The sequence below is a fragment of the Suncus etruscus genome, chromosome 12 (genome assembly GCF_024139225.1).
Source record: "Suncus etruscus isolate mSunEtr1 chromosome 12, mSunEtr1.pri.cur, whole genome shotgun sequence".
Taxonomy (NCBI): domain Eukaryota; kingdom Metazoa; phylum Chordata; class Mammalia; order Eulipotyphla; family Soricidae; genus Suncus; species Suncus etruscus.
Window position 1 is genome coordinate 40,397,954 of NC_064859.1, and position 19,917 is coordinate 40,417,870.

General features: G+C 38.6%; 1 protein-coding gene and 1 non-coding gene across 7 annotated transcripts in view; one reads left to right on the plus strand and one right to left on the minus strand.

Moving 5' to 3' along the window:
• Positions 1-19,917, minus strand: part of INPP4A (inositol polyphosphate-4-phosphatase type I A) — a 139,025-nt gene that overhangs the window by 93,780 nt on the left and 25,328 nt on the right. The window lies entirely within an intron of this gene.
• Positions 13,348-13,476, plus strand: LOC126024826 (small nucleolar RNA SNORA51). Its single transcript, XR_007500925.1, has one exon. It is a non-coding gene; the product is annotated as a small nucleolar RNA SNORA51 (small nucleolar RNA).

The window sequence follows — 19,917 nt, forward strand, 5'->3', positions numbered from 1 at the left end:
CCTGGCTATGAGCTCAGAAATCGCTCCTGGCTTGAGGGACCAAATGGGATGCCAGGGAATCAAACTGTGGTCTGTCCTAGGCTAGCGTGGGCAAGGCAGACACCTTACCACTTGCGCCACTGCTCTGGTTCCAATAGATACCTATTTTAATTCATGCATTGTTGGGTGGAAGGTGTAAGAAGACTCTAGAAGGATGTCACCATGCCACATACTCATTTAAAACTAAACAGCATGCATATTGATTTTTATGTGACCTCTTTGAAAGGAGGGTGGCAGAGCTTTGCTACTCAGTTGAGTTATTCAGCTGCTTTGTTCTGCTTTGTCTTGTTTTGTTTGGGGAGATGAAGGTAAAAGGGAAAACTGGTTTTGCTTTATTGCTGTCTTTACATAAGATATGATGTGACAGAATTAGACAAGGAAGCCAATCCTCTCACTGAGCTGAGAACTAGGGATGAAAGGAAAGAATCCTTCCTTTTCCATATTTCACCTAGGCATTGTATAGAAGAGGACACAATCAAAACAGAATTAGGCAGAATCCCTCACCAGACCTTCTTTTTTTCTAGTCACTTCTTTCCAATCCTTTCCTTTCATTCTGAGCCTGGAGGGTGGGGTGAGGGAAAATAGAGGTAGAGCAGGTCCTTCATAAGGTCTACAATAACCACTGTTCTCAATCAGTCCCTCCAATGATAGCCTGCAATGTCATCCTGTTGGGGATAAGAGTCTCCTCACAGGTAGCTCTCCAGGCCTCTGTCATGGTAGGCTGGTCATAGCTTTCTACAGAGCTGCTGCTGCAAACCCACAAGGAAAAGAAGAGAGGATAGCAAGCATTTCTGAGTGCTTCTTCCCACAGCTGGCAACCTGGTTCCACAGCCTATACAGTTCACTCTGATGATGTTCATGAAAGCCAACAAACAACCACACCACAGCTGATCATCCTTCAACAGGCAACTCCCAGGCACTCATAAGGGACACCACGTAGTCAGAATGGGCCTTGAAAGGGATTAAATAGGGTAATGATGAAATGAGACAGTCAGACATCATCAACACAAAATGAAACACCTGCCTTAGGCTCCGAGATAAATGGTAGAAACTTTAAATGTGCCCAAAGATGATGTAGAAACAGGTCACAAACCTGACTTCCAGAACTACAGGTGAGGGAATTGAAAGCAATTACAGCAAGAGCCTGCCTGGCACACATCCAATTCGGGTTTAATCTACATATGGTCTCCCTGAGTCAACCAGGAGTGATCCCTGACCATGGAGTCAGGAGTAAGTCCTGAGCACTGCTGAGAGTGGCCCCAAAACAAAACAAAACAAACAAAAGTGAGGTGCAGTTGATTCAAAAGAGTCAAATCCAATATTCTAAAGGACAGAAAGAAGATGCTGGAAGGCTAAGATAGGATTAATTCTGAGAAGTCACTCCTCATGAAATCAGATATCTAGGCAACAAAGAAATCACCAGAACTTAAACTGTTCCAATAAATTTAAAGATTTTTGACATTCTTTTGAATTCACTTATTGATGAGGATGTTGAAAATCCCTGCCTTGGTTTAAACCCACTCAGGCTGAGCCAAGATGGCAGTCAGCAAAAAGTAAACAATAATAATAAGTCAACACATGAATGCCACACACCTTACCTGGGCAGGTCTGTGGGAAAAGGGCAGTGTCATCAGCACAAATAAACCCAGTATCAGGACATGCTCATGACCACTGAAGAAAATGTTCTTTAATAAAAATGAAAACGCAGCATCAACAACTACAGAACTAAAACCATGTGCTAAATGAAGTGGCCAAGCAACTTCAGATCTGTCAGCAAATTACTGACAGCAGTCTGTTGCTTCCATGCAGGCCCTCCCAGAGGGCTTCACTCAAGCTGAGCAACAGTCAGGCTGCTCGGGAAAATTGTCAGAAAGGTCTCTCACTGTCTGTACAAAGAGAGGCCTGTACGGGGTCTGTGCTGAAAGATCATAAAGAAGCTGCTGTGCTGGTTTCCAGAAAGCGGACCAACAGTCAGGACAGCTAGGTAAGAAGAAAAGTGTCAGGAGGTACACTTTTATTATCACTTTTATTACTTTTTGTCAAAAATCTGCATCTGAGTTCGGAGACACAGAAAGAACATTGAAGTCAAAGGTCCCTATAAATGTGTCCCATATCACATCTGTGACACAAAGACTAATAGAATCTTGTTTGTGCACAGTAGGTATGCATTTGCCTTGAATGTGGCCAACCTGGGTTCATTCCCCAGCATCCTATAACGTCCTCTGAGTCTGCCAGAAGTGATTTCTGAATGCAGAGCCAGGAGTAAAACTTGAGCACTGCCAGTGTGGCCCAAAAAACAAAACAACAAGATGCCATGAATTTGTAGTGGGGTGCTGGGCTGTGGGGCGACCATCTGTTACTCATATATTACAAAGGCAGCAGGATTGTTGCTGGAGTGATGAAGAAAAAAAATAAAAGTACGTGCGTTTGTATATTTTCAGATTAGACCTGTAAAGTTGGATTTAAAAAAAAAACAAAAAACAAAACAAAACAAAAAGAGAAAAACAAAACACTAGAGGCTAAGGCCCCTTAGGTCCTTACCATCCAGCTTCACACCTGCCAACCTAGAACAGCCAGAGAAGCAGGAAAGCCAGAAAGATTTTTTTTAATATTCTATTCTTCACTAGATGGAAAGTTCTTCCCTGAAGAATTCAGTCAGTACAGGAGAACTGAGGCATCAGCAAAGTACCCCTGGGTCTCACTAGACTTATAACCAGGATTCTGAGTCTGATGTTGCTCAATGGGCTAAGGCAGGTGTGGACTTCCATATTTTCAAGAATATTGTAACCAAAAAAAAAAAAAAAAGAATATTGTAACCACAATAAAAAAATTCATTAAAAAAAAATAGAATATAGCACAGGACAGGCACCGGACTGATATATAAAGACAGTTCAAGTTCCGGATAAGTCAGAGATACACTGTGCTGGCCAAAGTCCATTCAACAGTGCAGCCAGACGCTGTCCCAGCACTGCTCCATCAGACCTGGTATATCTGCATGCTCATCAACCACAAATGAGAAGCAGATAATAGTGATGGAAACACAACTGACATAAAAGCCAGAACCTGGTGGATTGTGGTCTCATCTGGGTTTTATTCAGTTCTCATATCGCAGAAAAATCACAAACTCAAGGCCCTTCAATATCTCTACTGCCAACTCTGATATCCCTCCAGGCAAGATCTGCTGAAGAAGCCCCAAACAGCATACATCCTTTACTCCGTTCTGTCACTGCTCCTCAACTCACAGGGGAATTATCATTTCCTAAATTTCTATCTCAATGAAGCCATTAATGTTCAGAAAAGAGGAACACCTGGCCCCAACTAGACAAAGCAGCAAGACTCTGGCATCCACTGCAGACCTCTCAGAGAGTTGGTGTGGAAACTGGAGAACATCCTGGAGGAGTATAGGCACCTGTGGGTCATGATTTCTATCATGACCTTTTCCTTTAAAAACCTTAAATCAATATATATATATATATATATATATATATATATATATATATATATATATATATATATAGGTTTTGGGGTCACACCTAGCAGCGCTTAGGGGTTACTCCTGGCTCATGCTCAGAAATCACCCCTGGTAGGCTCAGGGGACCACATGGGATGCCGGGATTCAAACCGCCAACTTTCTGCATGCAAGGCAAAAGCCTTACCTCCATGCTGGCCCCTTCAATCAATATTTTGACTTAAGTTTACTACTCAGATTTGAATTAATGCTCAGGGGATCATAAGTAATGTCAAGGATTGAACCTAAGTAAGGCATATACAAGGCAAGCACCTTAACCCACTATATTCTCTCAAATTTCCTAAAATATATCTTTAAAGAAAATGAGCATAAAGATTTTGTGGATCACAAATTAGTAACTGAAATTTATGTAATTCTAGGTCATTTGATGTGTTGAAAGAAAAAAAAGGGTAAGACTGTTTTGAAAAGGGAGTTAGGGTTTAAATTTTCCAGCAACACATTTGGAAGAAAGCTGCAGTCAACTGTGAGTCTTTCCTAGGAATTAGCACAGGCCTGCCTATGACTTCGCTTAATGCTCCATTGGGCCCAGGGGTAAACCCAGAGACACTGTTGAGTGTCAGGTCCAAAGATATTTAGACCAGAGTGAGATGGGCAGACTGACATCTTGCCCTCTCTGGACAGGTGGCATAGAACTGCTCTTGTAGAACTGTTACTCTTCTAAGAAGAATCTTCCTCTTCTGACCTTGAAAAGTTATAGCAGCACAATCAAACAACGGTGTAGGGACATAAAGTCAGCGGAAACTCTGTTCTCTCTACTCTATTTGGCTACAAACCTAAAATAACTCTAAAAAAGTTTATGGAAAAAAAATTTATTTTCTACAGCAATTCTGAGGCAGTGTTTAACTGTCCTGCCCTGATCTAGAAATAAAAGGGGAAAGTCAAGTCATATAAAACCTACAACCATATAAATACATAAGCCTCTTAAGGCATAAATTCTAGAGATCTGTATTCGTCTAATATCTTGGAGCTCTGAAACTTCAAATAAATATAGCAGTCTGTAGATCTTAAGCAAAGCTGGATGAGAGGATTAAATACTCCCAAGGAAAGGCTTGCATAGAGAAATTGCAAAGCAGTTCTAAAAATATCCACCACCATTTTAGTAGAAAAACAGGGAGAAAACAGAAAACCAGCACAAACCTGCCATTTCTAGGCTAACTGCCATACTCTGACACTGCTGTTTCCCTCTACAATTAGCCAGACCCTACTGCCCCTCCAACAGGAAGAGGATGTCACTAACTCAGCTTCTGTCACCAGGTTAGTCACTAGAAAGATCTGAAGGAAGGCAAGAAGAAGCGATCTCTAAAGCTTCATCATCTGTGATTAACTTCCAGGTTCACATCTTTATAATCCCAGTGAGGCAACTTCCCCACTTCACGTGGGGCAGAGGCTATTCCAAAGAGAGGGAGGGATAAGAAAGAAACCCCAAGATCCCACATCAGATGCTAGGACTGAGTTAGCTAAGCTGCCAAAACAAGATATCATAGTCTGGGGGCAAAAAAACGGAAAATATGTTTTATATACATTTAAGCACCTCAACAAGTCTGGAGAAAGTTTTTATTTTTTTTTGAGAAAGTGTTTTTAATTTATTCTTTATTATAAAGTATATCTTGGAAGTCATGGCTTTTATCTATCTTTTCTAGATAGAGCTCTCAGCTATCCGTGCCTTTCTGTCCCAACTGTACTTTAAATCTTGCATTCGGAGCTCATGCTTATCTGGCCTGGAGGTTGTGATCTCAACAGTGGCTGTGGAGTGAGGAAGATGTGGGAACCCTATATTGTAAGGGAAAATTTGGAGGCCTATATGGTGCAGGCTGGGTGTTCACATATGTATGTAAGGCTTACATAATTAATTTCAGAATTAATTTCTGTAGCTCAAAACTAAAACTACAACCACATACCCCAACAATGTGTCAATATCCTTCCACTTCAAGCTAAGACATCCCTCCATCCCTTCAAACCTCCCCTCTTACTGACTTCCTCGTCAGGGTCAGAGTCAAAGGGTTTTCATTTGATTTTGTTTCCTTGCTTGCTTCTCCATATACCACATCTAAATGAGATCATCCTATATTTCTTATCTGAGTTAATTTGCTTAGCATGAACCCCATTTAGTTCCAGCCCATATTGCAGAAAAAGATAAGATTGGATGTATTACAGAGTAGTATTCTGTGGTGTAGATAAGCCACATCCTTATGCAGTTGGGTAAAATGAGTGCTTGGGCTGCTTGTATATCTTAGCCACTATGAAAAAGGACTGTAGTGAACATAGATGGGCATATGTTCTTTCAAATTAGGTGCATTTTGCTGTGTGTTTTATAGAGATATCTAGGAATGGAACTGCTAGGTCATATGGTAGATCTATTTTTAGTTTTTTGAGAAATCTCCAGTGATTCTCCACAAAAAGATGACTAAAGTTACATATGTACCAAAAACAAATTAATTTTTCTCGATATCCTCACCAGCTGTTATTCAATCTGGCCTTTGGAGATTGACCATTTTCACAGGTATGCTTGTGGAGGTATCTCATTACAACTTTGATTTGCATTTCTATAAGAGGTGAAAATGAGCATTTTTCATACGCTTATTGACCTTTTGTACAGTCTCTGAGGAAGTGTCAGATCACTTCTCAAATTTTTTAGAATTACTAAGCTTTTATTACTAAGCTTTGTGAATTTATTTTATCTTCAATATTGGTCTTTTGTTAGATATATATTATGAATATTTTCCTTATTTAGTAGAATGTTTCTATTTCAATATTTTATTTCATTGTTTAGTAGGCTTCTTAGTTTGATGTAATGGCATAATTATTTTGCTTTGTTTGCCTTCTTGTTGAAATCCAATCTCCAAAGTCATCCCTGAAACCAATTCTGTGGCGAGGACTCTTCTAAACTTATTTAGCTGTATTTTATGGATTTAGATAGAATATTTAAGACTTTAATCCATTTCAGTTAACTTTTATTCATGGTATGACAGTGATCCTGATTCATTTTGCTCATTCTGTTCCTGTGAATATTCAAGTTCCCCACTACCATTCATTGAAGAAATTTTTCCTTTGTTGTATATGCTAAGCTCGTTTGTTAATTAATTATAGTCCAAATAAAAGATAATTATTCCTGATTCCAATTCTATTTCACTGAAGTGTATTTACTTTTTTTTTTTTTTTTGCAGTTCTTATGATCAAGTCCAGGGTCACACACATTCAAGGCAAGTGCTCTACTAGTAGAGTTATATTCCAGGCATCAATCTGTGTTTATTTTATTCCAAAGTGATGACTGCTGTCTCCATTACTACACTTTAGTAACACAGTTTGCAGACTGTGAAGGCAACACTGCCTTCCCAGTTCTTCTCCCGACCCCCATCCTGTTTTCCTACTGACCCTCACAAGATTGGTCTTACTGTTTAGGGTCTTTTTATTTTTTTGGTTCCATAGAAATTTTGGTAACTTTTAAAAAATATTAAACATTAAATATTTAACATTTAACATTAATATTTAACATTAAATATTAGTATCATTTTAAAATAATATTAAATAACATATATTTAAACACCATGATTACAAACATGATTGTAGTTGGATTTCAGTCATAAAAAGAATACCCCCTTTCACCAGTGCAACATTCCCATCACCAATGTCCCCATCTCCCTATCCTCTTCCCCTCTCCCCGCACGTTTATTCCAGACAGGCTTTCTATTTCTTTCACTCACTGACATTGTTATGATAGTTCTCAGTGAAGTTATAAAAATTTTGATAACTTTTGTTCTGTTTCCTTGAAAAAAATATCACTGAATTTTTTTAAAAAGATTACCCTTAATTTGTATAACTCATTAAATAGAGTAGTCATTTTATTGATGTTAATTCTTCTAATCTGTGAACATAAAGACTCTTTCCATGTCCTTGAATCTTCTATTACTTTTGTCAGTGAGTGACAGTTTTCAGTGGATAATTATTTCATCTCTTTGGTTAAGTTTATTCCTAGGGCAGAGAGATGAAAAAGGAGGTAAGGCCTTGTACACATTTGATCTTCTGCAATATATTCCCTCAAACACTGCCACAGGTTACTTCTGAGCACAAAGCCAGGGATAGGAATAGCTCCTGAGCATTGCTATGAGTGACTCAATTCATTAAAGTTTATTATTAGGTATTTAATTCTCTTGACCTAAGTAGGAATGTTTTTCTTGATTTCCTCAAGTTTGCTGCCTTGTGTATAGAAATAAATCAATTTTTGTATACTAATGTGTCACCTGCCACTTTATGGAATTCGTTTATATTTTCTAATAGATTTTTAGTGGAACCTCTAGCAATGTGTAAATACTTTATTATCCTGCAAATAATAAGACTCACTTCTTTCCCAATTTGAAACTCTTTTCTTTCTTTACTTGCTTAATTGCTCTACCTAAGACTTCCAACACCATGCTGAATACCAAAAGGGGGTGCAGAGGTGGCTCTTAGGAATGCAAGCCTGGTATGTACAAGGGCCAAAGCTCAGCACCAACAGCACATGACCCTCTAAGCACCAAGACGTACTGTGCTGATGACTCCCAAATTGCATTGCCAGATTGAAGCACTGAACTGTCTAACAGACTCAAGTATTGCCAAATAGCCTACTAGCTCCTCAAGCTTAGAACATTGTTTATTTTTGTTTAGGTGCCGCACACCTTGGTACTTAGGGTTTATTCCTGGTAGTGTTCAGGAGAATAAATGTAGAGCTGGGGACAGAACATGAGTTAGCAGCATGTAAGGCAAGCATCCTACCCACTGTATTATAGCTCAAGCCCTCTTTGCATACTTTTAACATTTATTGTTGTTGCTGTTGTTAAAATTTGGGTTTTTTAAGAACAAGATAGAGAACTCAATATGTTGAAACACATATGTTGCAGGAGCAAGACTCAGGTTCAATTCCCAACATGACATAATGGTTCCCCAAGCACAAGCAGGAGTCACTCCTGAGCACAGAACCCAAACACTGCACACTGCACAAAGTTAAACAAAATAATAAAACATTCAGGCCAGAAAGACAGCTCAATTGGCTAAATGTGTAACTTGCACATGAGGTTCCTGAGCACTCAGCAGAAAGTAGCCCTCAAGCAACACAGGAAGTCATTCCCCCCCCCCAAAAAAAAATGATAGAAAAAGAGAGATAGTCCAGTAGGTAGGGACACTTGTATGCAGCCAATGCCATTTGGATTCCAAGCACTGTCAGGGCTCTGGTATGGCCAGGAATGACCTCTGAACACAAAGCCAGGAGTAAGTCTTGACCTCTACTTAATGTTGCTTAATGCTGCTTAATGATCACCACCCCAGCCACACAGCTCAAGAAACCGAGGCAGTCAAAGTGGCATCAGAGTCCTCGTTTTGACTCAGGAGCACCATTTTGCCCCAAGATCAGTGCAAGGATAAGGGAAGAAGACCCATGGCCACACATTTTTTTCAGTTATGCAGTTATGCAACAACACACAAAAAATACCTCTAGATTGCAAAATTTGCAACAGGAAAGCCACACAGAATCCTATCACACTTAGTGAGCAAGGACGGTAGACCAAATATTCAACCCAGTATAAAATAACTATATAATCTCTCTAATGAAAACTTTAGTGAAGAAATATTGAGGCTGTTCAAGGAACTAAAAGAAACAACAGAACAGACAGTCAATAAAACACAAGAGAAATAGAAGCATAAAAAAGAAAATTTCAAACAGATATGACAGAATGGAAAAACTTGGTAGGCTAAATGAAAAACTCATTGGAAGGCCTCACCAGCAGAGTAACAGAAACTGAAGACATAATCAGTAAACTTGAAGATGAGCTGCATAACACCTCCAGACAACAGTGAAAGATAGACAATGTGATAAATTAATCTAAACAACCACTGACATGAGAACTTTGGGATGAGGAAAAACATAAGAATCATTAGTATTCCAAAGAGCCAGGAATAAAACCTTGATAAAAAAAAAAAACCAACAACAAAGATATCATTGCTAAGAAGTTTCCATTACTAAAGACCTAATCAGAATCATGAAAACCATCAAGATAAAATACCAAAAGAAGCAAGATCAAAGAAGAAAATCATGTACAAAGTAGCATTCTTAAGAATTACTTAAAAAAAAAAAAAAAGAATTACTGCAGACTTACCTATGGAAACCATCCAGACCTAGAGATGATTCTGAGATGTATTCCAAAAAATTAAATGAAATGAATGCCTCATCAATAATACTTTACCCAGCCAGAATCTCATTCAGATTTGAAGGGACAATATGTAATTTCATGGATAAACAACTCAGGAATTCCAGATTCAAAATTGACTCTAAGAGAACTGAAGGAGCTACTTCAAGACAAGACAAACAAACACACCAAACTTCTACAGAAAGATGGCACAAAATTCTATGACAATGATCTCTCTCAATGTCAGTGAACTAAATGCAGCAATTAAGAGAAAGAAAGTGGCAAAATGGATCCGAAAATTGTATGCAAATTTTTTCTGCCTGCAAGAAACACATTTGAATAGTTAGAGGAAACCCAGAGTCAAAGTCAAAGTTTGGAAGACAATACTATTTTTTGTTTTTTGGGGTTTTTTTTTTGTTTTTGTTTTTTGGGGCCACACCTGGTGGCCCTCAGGGGTTACTCCTGGCTTATCACTCAGAAATTGCTACTGGCTCGAAGGACCATATGAATTGCCGGGGATCGAACCTGTGTCTGTACTGGGTCAGCTATGTGTAAGGCAAACACTCTACCATGTGCTACCACTCTGACCCCCTGGAAGACAATTCTTCAAGCAAACAACTCCCACATAAAATGATAGGCTGGCCCTGATACTAGTATCAGACATAGACTTCAGGCTTAAAATCAGTTATAAGAGAAAGTTATAAGGAAAGGACATTTCTTAATAATCAAAGAATATGTACATCAGGAATAAATCCCACTCCAAAACATATATAAACTCAATGAGGGACTAACAAAATACTTAAAACTTAACTGCTAATAAACTTGAAGGAAGATGTTAGTAGCAACACAATAGTGGTTGGAAACTTCAGCATTATTTTGTAACTTTGTTATACAGTAGCCAGGCTAAAATTCAGCAAGGAAATACACTCCTTCAATGCACATAGGACATTCCTTAACATAGAACACTTGGTAGGCCACAAAATATACCGTGCTAAAATAAAGAAGACAGAATTTTATCAACTATCTTCTCAGGCCATGAAAATATAAGTTTAATTTCTCCATTTTTGTTTAATCACATACAGAAGTGGACAAATAACTCTAACATCTGGAAATTAAACAAATTACTCCTGAACAATAGGTGAATCAGAGAGGCAATCAAAGAGGAAAGTAAAGAATCCTGGAAACAAATCAGTGTAAGGACATATATGAGATATCAGAACTCACAAGACATCCCACCTGCCCGGTGCCTCCCTATTTTTGGAAACCCTGACAGCCATATCCATGATACACAGCTGCTGCCATGTCTGCCCTTCAGCCAGTACCATAGACTCATTTAACAAGAGAGGCAAACTAAGCCTTGAATATATCAGTCTCACAGTTGATGACACTGGAGCACCTCTGGAAAAAAGTGTGGTAATTCCCTTGCCATCCTCAATCCTTGGTAGCTACACACACATCCAGCAACCATCATCATACCAATGGCCCAATTTCACGATTTTGTTTTTTTACTAATCTCTGCAGAGGCACATAATCACTAAAAGCTCCAAGTATGTTGATTTTGGGGTCTCTGGAGTCTGGGAGGTCTGCCTCCCCTTCTGCACCTCAGCAGTTCAGAAGTTCTGGCAATTACTCTCACAGTCTACAGCAGGCACCATGTCAAGTCATCAGCCCAACTTCACAGATCATAGAAGTCCATCTTCTAGTAGGAATGCATCAAATTAAATGTGAAATTATCATAGACTCCACCAAAGCTCAGCAAACAAAACCAATAACAGAATGCTCAACTAGCAATAGTTTTGTAAACCTTCAGACAATGACATGATGGCCCCATTGTAATACATAACAATCTTCACAAATTTTCATTTAATGAAATTTTTTATAATTATATTGGTGTATATACTTGAGTATAAGCTGACCCGAGTATAAGTTGACGACGCTGATTTTATCCTAAAAACTGGGAAAACTTAGTGACTCAAGTGTAAGTCGAAGTGGAAAATGCAGCAGCCACTGGTAAATTTCAAAAATAAAAATATATACCCGAAACAATTACGATAATTGAGGAATCAAGAAAGTTAAACATTTTTCAATATTTATTGCTAAAGAAAAACGTAAACTAGCAACAATAACTTTAAAACTTTAAATAAAGTGCAAAAAAATGTAGCTTAACAGATAATCAAGCTAAATCACAAAGGTTAAAATCCTTTGTGAAATCCAGGGCCCGGAGAGATAGCACAGGGGCTTTTGCCTTGCAAGCAGCCGATCCAGGACCAAAGGTGGTTGGTTCGAATCCTGATGTCCCATATGGTCCCCCGTGCCTGCCAGGAGCTATTTCTGAGCAGACAGCCGGGTGTAACCCCTGAGCACCGCCGGGTGTGGCCCAAAAACCAAAAAAAAAAAAAAAAAAAAATCCTTTGTGAAATCCAGAATTTCTCCTCCTCTTCATCTGTATGTCCAAACAGAGCTTCAGCTATATCTGATGTGAAGGTATCAGCATAGACATTGTCATCATCACTGAGTTCGCAGATATCACTATCATTGCTGTCAGTCTCATACAAAGAGCAGAATGTTGTGGCTTAAATAGTTCAATGGCATACAGTTGAGTTTAGCCACCTACCTCTTCAGCACAGCCACAACTTGTGGACTGAGCTCCCCTCAGCAGATGGCAGAAAACGACTGGAGACTAAAGTGCATTTGATTCGTTGCACACCACAAATCAAATAACTTATATGACCCGAATATAAGCTGAGTTATATACTCGAGTATATGCAATAATTGGAACAAGCAATATTAAGTAAATAATTCATATCTTTCAAGAGGAAAGCTTTCGAGATAGTGGGGATCTGGGAACAATATGGGCAGCTTAGTGTTGGAACAATAAATGCCAGAAATAACTGTATTAGGAACAACTTTGTAAACCACAGTGTTAAAATAAAGAACTTTGCTGTGGAGCATGGCAAAAGGGGTGGTAAGAGGAAAGTTAAGAGTAAAGAGACTAGAAAATTACTATAAAAAATGACCACAAGCAGGCAGAAATAAAGAAATACTAAAATTCTGAGCAGAAATTAATGAACTAGAATTAATGAACTGGAAATTACCTCCTCCAAATCCAAAATATCAATGAAATCAATAAATCAATAACTGGTTCTTTGAAAAAGTAAACAAGATCAATAAACCTCTAGAAAAAGGGAGTAAATCTAAATAAACTGTATCAGAAATAAAAGGTAGGAACATTACAACAGACACTACAGAAATTCAAAGAATCCTGAGATTACTTATAGAAATTTGTGACGCTAACAAGAGCAACTAGAAGAAATGGATAAAATCTCATTTGACCTCCTAAAGCTAAAACCTAATTAGAAATACATAAACAGACCTATCACTATGAGGAAACAGATGTAATTAAAAATAAATTAAAATTTAGTGCAGTCACAGAAATAATTACACTGAGTGCTGTCATAACAAAATGTGACTGAATAAGGGAAGTAGAAAGCCTATCTAGAATACAGTCCAGTGTGGGGTGGGGAGGAAGGACACTTGGGATATTGGTGATGGTAATGTTGCACTGGTGAAGGGTTATATATATAAAATCAAAAAAAAAAAAAAAAGAAAAGAAAAGAAAAAAAAGGCCTCCCAATGCTTACCACAGGCTGTATTCTTTACACTGTACAGAAAGAGGAGGTACAATAAATGCTCCCCATATAAACCTCAAACCAGGCCCTTTGCCTGGTCTGTATTGTGAATGGGGGGACAAAAAAAAATATTCCCCAAATAAAAGCCCAGACCCAAATGGATTCACTAGTGAATTCTTTAAAACCTTTAAAGAGACCTAATTGCCAATCTCTTCAGGTTATTCCAGGAAACATAAAAAAATAGAAACACTTCCCCCTGCCCCCAATCTATGAAGCTAATGCTATATTTGATTCTTAGGTCACTCCCTGCTTTCCTTTTTTTCCTCACACCCTTTTTGATGTAAAAACCCACTCAGGCTTTATTAAGGGCCCTCGTAGGTTTAATTAACTTAAGTACCCTAACTACTCAACCCTCAACCTGACTCTCAGGTGTATTGCCTTTGTTCTGTTAACTCTGGCTAATAAAAGTGGCAGGGAAGCAGCTCAGTTTAGCTGGCTGGCTCAGTATGCTCTAAGAGCAGCTCAACACCTTGGTCCTTACACACTTTCTCCCATGACTCCCTCTTCTTCTAGTGTGATGTCCCTGCTGCTTGACCTGTCTGTTACAGGGTCAGCACGAATATGGAAAATACTGCAAACTGAAGACTGCAGACAGCAGCCTCCAAGAAACCAGTCCCCACAGCTAACATTATCCCGACACCAAAAATAGACAGACAACATCAAAAAAGAGATTACATACCAATCTTTGATGAAAACACATATAAAGATCATCAAAAAATACTAGCATATATAATGCAACGATTCACAAAAAAAAAAATCATCAATAAAATGACCAAGTAGGATGCATCCTGGCATGCAAGGGTGTTTTAATATATGCTACTCAATCAACATAATATATCAACTCAATAAGAGAAAAAAAAACATATGCTCATATGACAGATGCAGAGAAATCATGACAAGATCCAGCATCCATACATGATAAAAGTCAACAAGATGGGAATTGAAAGAACTATCCTCATTATAATCAAATTCATTTACCACAAGCCCACAGCGAACATTTTACTCAATTGGGAAAAGCTAAAAGCCTTCCCTAAAAGATCAGGCATAAGACAAAGATGCTCACTCTCCCCACTTCTATTCAGTCTAGTACTGGAGGTACTTGTCACAACAAGTAGGTAAGAAAAAAAAAATCAAGGACATCCATAAAAAATGAAGAACACAAATTCTTACTGTTTGAGGATGACATAATATTATATTTAAAAAATCCTAGAGACTCTACAAAATAGCTTTTGAAAACTATAGATGAGGCACTTGCCATAGCAATTAGGTAAGAAAAAGATATCAAGGACATACATAAAGAAGTCAAATCTCCCTGTTTGAGTATGATGTAATACTATATTTAGAAAATCCTAAAAGCTTTTGGAAACTAAAGATTTTGCAGTAAAGTGGAAGTCTACAAAATACAAAAAAAGTCCATGGAATTTATATATATATATATATATATATATATATATGTGTGTGTGTGTGTGTGTGTATACATATATGTATACATATATGTGTGTATATATATAAAATGAAAGATAAAATAGATGTATTTTCAAAAATCCCATTCACAATTGTGCCTCAAAAAAATCAAGTACCGGGGCTGGCGAGGTGGCACTAGAGGCAAGGTGTCTGCCTTGCAAGTGCTAGCCAAGGAAGGACCGCGGTTCGATCCCCGGTGTCCCATATCGTCCCCCCAAGCCAGGGGGCAATTTCTGAGCACTTAGCCAGGAGTAACCCCTGAGCATCAAATGAGTGTGGCCTGAAAAACCAAAAAAAAAAAAAATCAAGTACCTAGGAATCAACTTAAGTAAAGAGGTAAAAGACCTATATAAAGAAAACTGCAAAGCATTACTTCAAGAAATATAAAAGGAGACAAGGAAATGGAAACACATCCCCGACTCAAGGATTTTGAGAATTAGATTCAATGTAGTCCTTATATAGATATTCATACATTTTTCAAAGAAATAAATCTAACACTTCTGAAACTTATATGGAACAATAACACACAACACTCCCCAACCCTGGACAAGTATCTAAAGTAATTCTTGGGGCAAAAAAAGATGGAAGCACCACTTTTTCCAACTTCAGACTGTACATAGCAGTAGTAATTAAAACAGCATAATATTGAAATAAAGATAGACCTTCAGATCAATGAAAATAAACTTGAATAACTGGAGACTAATTATCAGTTATACAATCAATTAATCTTTGGTAAAGAAGCAAGAAATATGAAGTGGAGCAAGGAAAGCTTCTTCAACAAGTGGTTCTGGGAAAACTGGTCAGCTATGTGCAAGAAAATATATTTAGACCACTTTTTAACATCAGACACAAAAGTCAAGGGGCCAGAGTGGTAGCGCAGCAGTAGGGTGCCTGCCTTGCATGCAGCTGACCTAGGACGGACCACAGTTCGATTTCCCGACGTCCCATATGGTCTCCCAAGTCAGGAGCGATTTCTGAGCACATAGCCAGGAATAACCAACCCCTGAACATCACTGGGTGTGGGCCAAAAACCAAAAACCAAAAACCAAAAAAAAAAAAAATCAAATTAAAAGAGATTAAAGACCTTGATATTAGATATCAGACTTGAAACCATAAGGTATATAGACTAAAACACAGGAAGAACTCTCCATGACATTGAAGCTAAAGGCATCTTCAAGGATGAAATACCACAAACCAAACAAATGGAAGCAAAGATAAACAATGGGACTACCTTAAAATAAGAAGCTTCTGTACCTCATAAAAAATGATGACCAGGAGGCAAAGACCAGTCATGCACTAGGAGAAATTATTTACCCAAAACTCATCTGACAACATTAAACATTAAGATATGTAAGGCACTGGTAAAACCTTACAAAAAGCAAAGCATCCATCCCTAACAAAAATGGGGAGAAAAGATGAATAGAAACTTCCGCAAATGGCCAAAAAGCACATAAAAAGAAGTTCTACATCAATAATCATCACGGAAATGCAAATCAAAATGACAATGATATTATTATTCACATTACTCACACCACAAAAATTAGTTCACATAAAAAAGAACAAGAACACTAGTGCTGGTATAGATGTGGGAAGAAAGGTACTTTCATTCACTGCCGGTGGGAATAAAGACTTGGTTGATCCAGCCTTTTTGAGAAAATATGGACATTCCTCAAAAAAATTAGAAACTGAGCATCCATATGACCTAGTTTCTTGAAATATAACTTGGGGGCCAAAAATATAATGCAGAAAAGGCATCTGCATTCCTATGTTCATTACACTATTCACAAAAGCCAGAATCTGGAAACAATCCAAGTGCCCAAGAACAGCTAAGTGGATAAAGAAACCAGGGTCCATTTACACAATGCAATCGCATGCAGTTGCTAGGAAAAAGGAAGTCATAAATGTGCTTATACATGGAGAATATTATATGAAGATTATGCTGAATGAAATGAGCCAGGTGAGAGGGATAAACGTAGAATGACTGAATTTATTTATGTAATATTAAAAAAAAGATAGTATGGTAATAATACCCAAAGACAATAGAGATAAGGGTCAGGTCTGGTCCATGGTAAGAATCTTGCCACAAAGAGCAGGGGGTCATGTTTAGGCAGAGAAGGGATCACAGTGACAATGATAGTTGAAAGTGACCACTTCAAAAAAGAACTGAATTCTGAAATGAAGTAAAGTGATATGCATGATTTCCCTTCAGTTACAATATTGCGAAGCACAGTATTTAAAAGGAAAAGGAAATGGCAGGCGGGGCAGGAGGGAAACTGGGGACACTGGTGGGGTGTTGGAAGGGTTGGGTTTTGGAAGCTTGTATGACTGAAATTCAATCATGAAAAACTTGTAATGTGTATTTCATGGCAATTCAATTAAAAATTTTTTTAAAAAAACTGATCACCTTCCTTGCAGGGCTTACTTTTCTTTTTCCAGTGAACTACTGGACTAGTGTCATTACTCCTCACTTCCTACAGTGTGCTGCCTCTGATGATTTCCTGGCAGACATTCCATTAGGCCATTCTCTCTGGGATGTCCATGACTTGAGCAGTGCTCTCTTTGACTCTCTTTTCCCAAATACTTCTACTGAATGCCAGTCTCTAATTTTATCAGACTCAACTGTTTCCATAACCCATGATTGTGGCTGACTCCTGAACTGTTTTTGACAATGACCTAGAACATCACTTACTCCACATTCTGATCCGAGGAACTGCAGGACTTTATGAAGGAAAATTTTTTTCTGTTGTATTTCTCTAGTATGAGCCATACATGGTGGGATTGGGGCTACTTCTAGCACCGTGCTCAGGAGTCCCTGTGGAATTACTTAGAATGGGCAACTGAGGGAGTAGGAGGGAAACTAGGGACAATGGTGCTGGGAATAAAGCCCAGGGTTCCAGGGTCCAGAATGAAATTCAGCCAGTAGGGCATTTGCCTTGCACATGGCCTTCCTAGGTTTGAGCCACAGCATTCCACTTTGTCCCCAAAGCCACACTTATTTATGTAATATTTAAAAGTGATCCCTTAGCACAGAGACAGGAGTAATCCTGAGCACTGCCATGCTTGGCTCAAAAACAAACAAAATAGACTGATTTGTGCATGAAAAGCATATAGTCCAGCTCTTATAAAATCAAGTCCAGGGGCCAGAGAGATAGCACAGCGGTAGGGCATTTGCCTTGCAGGCAGCCGATCCAGGACAGAAGGAGGTTCAAATGCTGGCATCCCATATGGTCCCCTGTGCCTGCCAGGAGCAATTTCTGAGCACAGAGCCAGGAGTAAACCCTGAGTGCTGCCAGGTGTGACCCAAAAAACCAAGCAAACAAAAAATAAATAAATAAAATAGATATAATAAAATCAAGTCCAAAGAAATTAGAAAACTCAGCGAGAAGAATATTTATCTTACTCCTCTCTATCCCCAAACCTAAAAATTAGGACAAGTTCCTAGTTTTGTCCTTACTTTGTTTTGGTCTATAAAATAAGATGAGATTTATCTCATGGGACCAGTCCAGGAAGTTAATATCCAAGATCTGTTCTAATTTCAAGAGGACTCTTTCTAGCTACTTCTATCCCTATGCTGGGAGGGAGGGGCAGGTAATGAGTTCTTAATTTAGTGACAAAACCAAAATGTGATGAAAGTAACTGCCTAGTCACTAGCCCTAAAGTTGCCCAGAAGCAAGACAGCTGACCCATTTGAAATGCATATACTGAGATCTTTGGAGATACAGGAACAGGCATTACCAAACAAGGAGAGAGTCCCTCAGAAAAGGAAGGGGCACCAACAGAAATTAAAACGTCTTTCATAAGAAATGAGAAATATCATAAAGAATCCAGGTAGTGAGTGGGCTTGTTCTCTACCTTTCTCCTAGATCCCTTCCTCCTCATACTTCTCATTAACCTCTTTTACTTCACCATTTGTCTCCTAAACTTCTCTCTTATGAGGGAAGATGATGATACTGGAAAACCTGAGCAGAGATTAGGACTGACTTTCTAGCTCAAGTCCACTGATTCTCAAGAATTCTGGTAGCTAGGACTGTACAGATCAAGCTGGCCTCGGGCCCAGCTTGACAGCTGCCTTGTAGAACTGGCAGGGCATTAGTGTCCATGCAACATAGGTGTTCATGGCAGACTGGTGAGACACCAGTGCCTCCACAATGTAGCTATTTTTGGCTGACTGGCCCAGGCCTGGCTCACGCACTTCCCAGGTGGCCGAGGTAGCAGCAGCAAGGAAAGGGAGGGAGCACTAAGGGATCTCTGGTCCTTCAACTCCCACTGCACACAAGTCAGCCTAGTCCTGTGGCACAATGCCTAGTCTCTCTGACTAAAGTGACAACAATCAACCTCAGGGAATTTTCGGCCTATTAACCTCAGAATCTCTCTGCATAAATAAACTACAACTGAACTGTATCTCAGCTTTATTTTTAAGACCTATCTCTTTGTCTTGGCACAATCAGAATCACTTCACTGGAGGGGGGGGTTAAGATTTCTCTCAGTGACACCCACACTCCATAAACAAAGCACTAGGTGGGAATGGGGTCTTTATTTTGGCTTAATTCTCCAGTGATTAAACGTTTACCCCCATGGGGCAGCTAGACAACTGAAGGCAATAGGGGTCCTTGTAGTCTCAGCTTAGAGTAAAGCTTCCATCATATGAATAAAAGCTAGTGAGAGTTTCTTGAATAAATGCTTAATAAATAATAAATATATAATATATAACAAAATTTCTTGATCCATTCATCTGAAGTTGGGCATTTGGACTGCTTCTATATCTTGGCTGTTATAGTAAGTGCCACAAAGATCATGGTTGTACATATATCAGTTCAAATTAAGGTTTTGTGTGTAAAAATCTTTTCAGCAATTGTTTTGTTAAAGGATAAGTCTGCAGAGTTATTCATATTACCTTTCCGGAAATGGGTCCCAATAAAATATATGTTAAATTTCTAACAATCAATGAAATATTATAATCCAGTTTCTTTCAGTCTAATACTCTATATAGAAAAACCATTAACCAACAGAATATGAATTCTATACAAATGAGAAAACTTCC